Here is a 6,558-nt window from a genome sequence, read left to right as displayed (position 1 = left end):
TTGTATCAACAATAAAATATATTTTTTTTACTTCTTACAATTTGTTTAAGTGGAGAGAGAGAGATGCATGGATGAACGATTCGTATAAATAGCTCATTAAAACCTTAATATAAAGATTAAATTAGTGTGTACTCGGGATCAGAAAGTTAAAAATATTCTTGACGTTTAAAAAACATTGCTGGATTTTGAGAAATATCAAAATTATTGGATATATCCCATGTTTTTATATGATAGAATATTTTATTTTTGTTTAATTTGTTTTTTTCTAATATTATGTTTTATGATAATGGAGAATAAAATGAGTTTTCATTTCGCAAGATACTTATGTACTACGTACTTAAATTTAAAAAAAATGTAGACACATTGATTATTCATCATATATTAACATTTCGTTAGACAAGCGTGAAACAAATTACAAATTATTCCTTTGTCTCGTTTCTTAAAGGCGCATTCCAACATCCTTATGATGTAATTTCGAGTAAATATAAAACTGTTTTGCCTGAATAAATAAGTTACAAATTTGTGGAAGCAAATAGGTGCAGTGCAATCAAGAGGTACTGCGCCGGATCCCAAGTTCTCTTGCGTGCAGTGTTAACATGTTAGGTATTTTTAATATTTTGGATTCCTCAGGCTTCTGTGGTGTCCTCGGCTGAACGAACATAGGTCATTTTCTAAGCCACTTATAGGAAGCCATTGATTATTTAACAAGCAAGAATTTTGAAGATTGGCTCAATAACCTGGAACTAAATGAGGATTATTATAGTCATAAAAGGACAAATACCCGGGTTCTTCGCTTTAATTTAAATCAACGGAATCAAACTCTGTAATAGGATCTCCAATCAGAATCACACACACACACACACACACACACACACACACACACACACACACATATATATATATATATATGAATGCAGCTCCTTGCTATGTGCCAGATTTTGTACGATAAAATGTGCTGATTTCCTTAATTGTCTTTACAGGAATATTAAACACGTCACGTCATGTTGGATGCGTTGAAATAAATAAACGTGTGAAATTAAATGTTCCCGCCCTCCTTTTATAAGTGTTGTTGGCAAAAAATAGTACTAATATCTAAAAATATTGCTGTCGCATTTGTAGATCAATTTGGAAAGATTAGATTATATAACAGTGGTTATGTCAGTTGCCATCCGAAAGAAATACAAGATAATTCCAATAATAGGCCACATTGTATATGACACATCAGAGGTGTAGCTGAAATACAAATTGACGTGGTCTGCCTATCTAATGTACACAAATCGCTGGTATTGCTAAGTACTAGTTGCTTTTACCTACCTACCTAACTACGACCTCAATCGACACACCTAGCTCCTTATCCACCACCTCCTTAAAATGTCTCCTCTTGAATATGTTAACCTACAGTTATTTACTATCTATCAGCTTACGTATGTCTCATTCTATCTACACGAATATCTACCCCCTCTTCTGCCTTGGTCCCCGGCTGAGTCATACGAAAGACTGACAAAAATGGTACTGGGGGACCCCAAGTAGCCAAGTGGTCCAAAGCGCTCTCCGTTACGGATCACTGTCATCTCACCTCTGTCTTTGTGGGTTCTAGTCTCGGCTTCAGAAATATGGGTATGTGAGAAAGCTTGCAGTAGAATCTCGTGGTTCGCTGCTTTTTTCAGGGGATTTCCCGGGTTCTTCCTCCACCATTAATACTGGTCGCCATGTATAGGCTATCGTGTGCTGAGAAAATGGATTTAAACCCTACAACAACAACAACAACAAGAAAATGGTACTAACAGGTGCCACGCTTGGGGATCAGCATTAAGGGGTCAGTGTTAGGACTGGGCGGCCTGGTGTCAGGATAATGTGGCTGGGTGGGACATCATGTTACATGTCTGCGACTTGATGCCTCAGTGCTAGACATCACTATAAACTGCCACACTGTAGACATCGTAGCGATATGACTGAAAAATTGTTAAAGCTACGTTAAAAAATCCAAATCACACACACACACCCAATCATGCCTGATAATCAATGGGAAATGTCCTTATCATCGCTCCAAAGTCAGACATACTTGTCACAGCAGATGCGGGTGTCGTGACTAATTATTTTGATTGTAAGACAAATTTAACCTTTGAAATTCAGACCACTTTTCCATTCCTCGAGACATATCGCCAGGAAAATAAGTCTTTCATATTAGGCTTTCATACATACGAAAGCACGCATGCATGCAAGCAAACATACATACATACATACACCATACATACGTGCGTACATACATACATACATACGTACGTACATACATACATACATACATACATACATGCATGCATGCATGCATACATATATACATACATACATACATACATACATACATACATACATACATACATACGAATGAAAATACCTACTAAACAAACTGATCCACTGGCCTAAGGGGTGAAAGCGTCCGCCTTGGATGCGGGAGGTAGCGGGTTAGAGTATCGACTGAGTCACCAAAGACTAAAAAAATTTGGTACTAACAGCTGCTTCGCTTGGCGTTCAGCATTAATAGTTTAGTGATAGGACTGGTCGGCCTGGTATCAGGATAATGTGACTGGGTAGTACATGATGCTACATGTCTGCGGCATGATATCCCAGTGTTAGACATCACTATAAACTGCCACACTGCAGACATCATAGCGACATGGCTCTAAACTTGTTAAAGTTACGTTAGAAATCCAAATCACACACACACACACCTACTTAACAACATCCATCCATCTATCCATCCATCCATACATAGATGCATACATACATACATACATACATATACTATTCATCATTTTGAAAATCACTGAGAACGTTGTTTTGAAGTTGCATCATTTACAATAAATGTAATGTCAATCCACATAACATCTGAGCAGGTTTCGAGTTTTTAACAAAAAGAACTCGTGGATTTATCTAGGACGGACAAATGTACCGACAACATTATTCCATAAAATATAACAGAGATAACAAGAATTGAATTGTCTGCATGAGTTAGGTGCCAAATTAAAGCTGCAAGAGAAGTCTAAAATCGTATCTGCTAATATGTCTTACCTTAATGGAAACTCTAAATGTGGAATTTAAAACTGTTAGATTTTTTTATATTTTCTTCTAATTTGTTTTGGTGTCTGTTCTTTTCAACTTTTATTTTTCTTTCTTCATACAAACGTTTTACTGGTCACGCCGTTTGCATACATGTAAATGCCCAGGTGATGTTATTTTATTTGATGCACACCATGTGCATTCTCACCCCAACCCCTCTTACAAAAGCACGTAAACTACATTTCTTGTGTTTCTAGTTGTCATTTTTTTGATAGGTTCAATCCAATGGAAATTGAACTTTGCAGCCAAAGAAAATAATTACTAATTCGTTAACATTGCATACAGTCTAGAAAAAATAGTGCAATCTTTGCTACTCATGGAGCACGATAGCTTGAGACTTATGTAGATTGACTGATATATTAATTGATGACCTTGTTATGTTTATCATGTTCATAAAAGTCAATGTAAAAGTCAACTATATTACATGATATCAACCCATTTACATTCTTGATTTCTAATGTACCTTCCAAGGGGTGATTAGGAACAAAGGAAGACGGATTCGATGATTCGAAAGTAATTTTATATTAAAAATGAAGAAAAATAATTAAAACAAATGTTAATTTATTATGTGTATTTACTAACGTATGTTAATGTGTTCAGCACATGTATTTCTTCATAAAATCCGGAATCATCATAAGCGTTTCAGGAGAGCAGGTTCTTTCTATTTGAATGCTACGCAATAGGTCTTGTCAAGAACATATTTTTCCGTTTGTTTGATCAGCCATTTATGTTTACTGTCATTCTTCTTATTGCCCGGATGTAGGCATCCCACTCGAAGTTTCCCAGTCTTTTATATCAGTGGTGTAGCTGGTAAATAGATTGCTTTAGTGTCAATCTTTCCATTTCGATCAGAAAGCATCTCTAATTACAGCACAATGTCTTTTACAAGGGTCAACTTTCATATAAGCTTGGTCTTCACATTTTAGTTGAGTGCTTAGACGACATCTGATGTAGCAATTAAGTTATATATAAGAACTCATATATATATATATATATATATATATATATATATATATATATATATATATATATATATATATATATATATATATTACTTGATACGTATATTAAAGATTTAATATTTAAACAACTGACACAGTGATCCCTAAATGTGTCTATTGGATGCAAGCTATATTCCCAGCAATACTGACATGCTGACCCTTTATTGGTGGATTAACGTAATCTTTCACATGCGTAGCTTTACGATGGGGATAATCCACGTGAGGATCGGAATGTTGAGCCAGACACATGTTAGCTGAAATAGAACAATGGTGGACACGGTTATGTTAACGGCAATACACAGATCCGACTTGTGTATCACCGATAGCTTTCGCAGTGATACAAATATGAAGAGGTCGCAACAAATGCACTGTTATACCTAAGATAAAAAAATAACGAAACAGTCATCGATTCAGCTTTAATCTAGAATTGATTTCAGAAATAATAACGAGGCTATGAATTAAAAACAAAACCAACAAAACAATTATTACAAGCACTCTTTCGACCTGTAACTTAACTAAAGAAGTCATAAACTTAACTGGGTTAATTAGAGTGAAATGGCCTTATTGTAAGAAACAAAACTTCAAGAAGATCTTTAATTAGACTGTAAATGTGATGCAGTCACTACGTGTCTAGATTATTGTGAACGAACGTTCAAGTGTTGATGACAATCAGGATGTTTTCCCTACTCTGGCTGCGTTATGCTCGTAGTTAAAGGATAACATATAATAGCACACGAGTTAAGATGAAGGTCACGTGTGAGGGAGAATAGTGCTGTCGAGTATATATGTTTTACAATGGGAAAAGTCAATCCTACTGTTAAGACTCTATGTTCTTAAACCAAGTAACTCAACAAAGTGAGACAAGCAACAAGCAAGTTGAGTAAATCCTTAAATTCAATTTATTTCTCAGAATACGAAGTGAAAATTGAAAAGGAATTTGCAGTTTTGTGAATTAAATCTGAAATAATCTTAAATATCGTCTTGAATGTGTTGATGTATTAATAGTCTTGATGTAGTACAATCATATAATCCAGAATCTCTTTGTATGAGTCCTGAAATAATTCGAGAGTAACACTTTAGTCCAAAACATTAATGAGCATGTTATAATTTTAATGCATAATTTAAACAAACGATATTTTGTCGAATTATATCTAAAGGGAACAAAACACAGTTCAAAACTCAAGACAAACAATATTCCAAGATAGTAGCGTCGTTCGAACTCGGAAATGAATTAATAAATTATCATCCAATGTTAGTAGCTTGGATATTAATATATCTTCTGTCTATTGCCTGCCGTTGTAATTATTCTACTTTGGAAATCAAATCTCTCAGAGAAGACGAAGTAAGTAAAACAAAACGGAAAATCAGAATAGTCAGCGTTCCAGTCAGAACACTTAACTCACTGTTAGAAAAAAGAAGGATGTGGCATATCGGGTTTAAACAAGACTGATTTTTGACGCTTTAGAAGCACCTTAAACGAACTGAGATGAAGTGACACAACTTTATGTTTTGCAGAGCTATTCCATCACATTATAACATAATTAAGAACTTATACAATCAGCTTTATTTTATCAAACAAATTGGGATCACTTCCAATGCAAACGGCTCTCTCAACTACAAAATCTTCCATTGTTGCGAAGTCGTATAGATGTTATCAAAGATGAGGACAAGACACGATTGAACTGAGTTTTCGAACGTAGAGATAACGATTGTGATAGGGCGTGTAGAAGACATAAGCGAAATGAGGACTTGTGCATGCATTCAGTTCTCAGTAGTTATCGTCTCTCATCCTCACAAGCCACGGGCGCCAATCATCTACAATTTTCCTGTATCAACAGTGGTTAACTGCGACGAGATTTCCCCGTTTTTCACCAATGCCTAGGAGCAATGAACAAAGTATCATCAACAGCACATTGTAACAATCAAATACAGATCAGTGAAATCGCTTGTTCTAACGCAACGATTGGTTAAGCAGGTTTTTACATATTCATGCAAAAGGAGGAAATTTCATCATATCAAGCCACAGACTATAACTGAAATATTTGGAAAGTATTAAATCTGTTTATTTCACTGAAATACAATTGCTTGGGAGATAAGAAAATGCGATAGTAGAAAACGTATTCCTTTGACTTCCAAGAAATTGAATAATCAATTTTATAAATTATTTAAAGAATTATTTTTAAAATGAACTATAAGCCCAATACACAACTGTTTTGAAACAAATGAAAAATCAGCATAGAATTAAACGTTATATAATATTTTAAGGCATCTGAAAAATTTTATAATTGATTTTGATTTATGTTTAAAGCAGGACTGCGTTATTGTAATCAATAAATAGTTGGTGCGAAAAGTACCCCCAGTAAATAAAAGATTTAACTTGCCAAAGACCTAGGCACGCAAGCACGAAAATATATATATATATATATATATATATATATAT

The sequence above is a fragment of the Sinohyriopsis cumingii genome, chromosome 17, assembly GCF_028554795.1.
Source record: "Sinohyriopsis cumingii isolate HCF-2022 chromosome 17, ASM2855479v2, whole genome shotgun sequence".
Classification (NCBI taxonomy): domain Eukaryota; kingdom Metazoa; phylum Mollusca; class Bivalvia; order Unionida; family Unionidae; genus Sinohyriopsis; species Sinohyriopsis cumingii.
Note: the sequence above shows the minus strand (reverse complement) of the source record.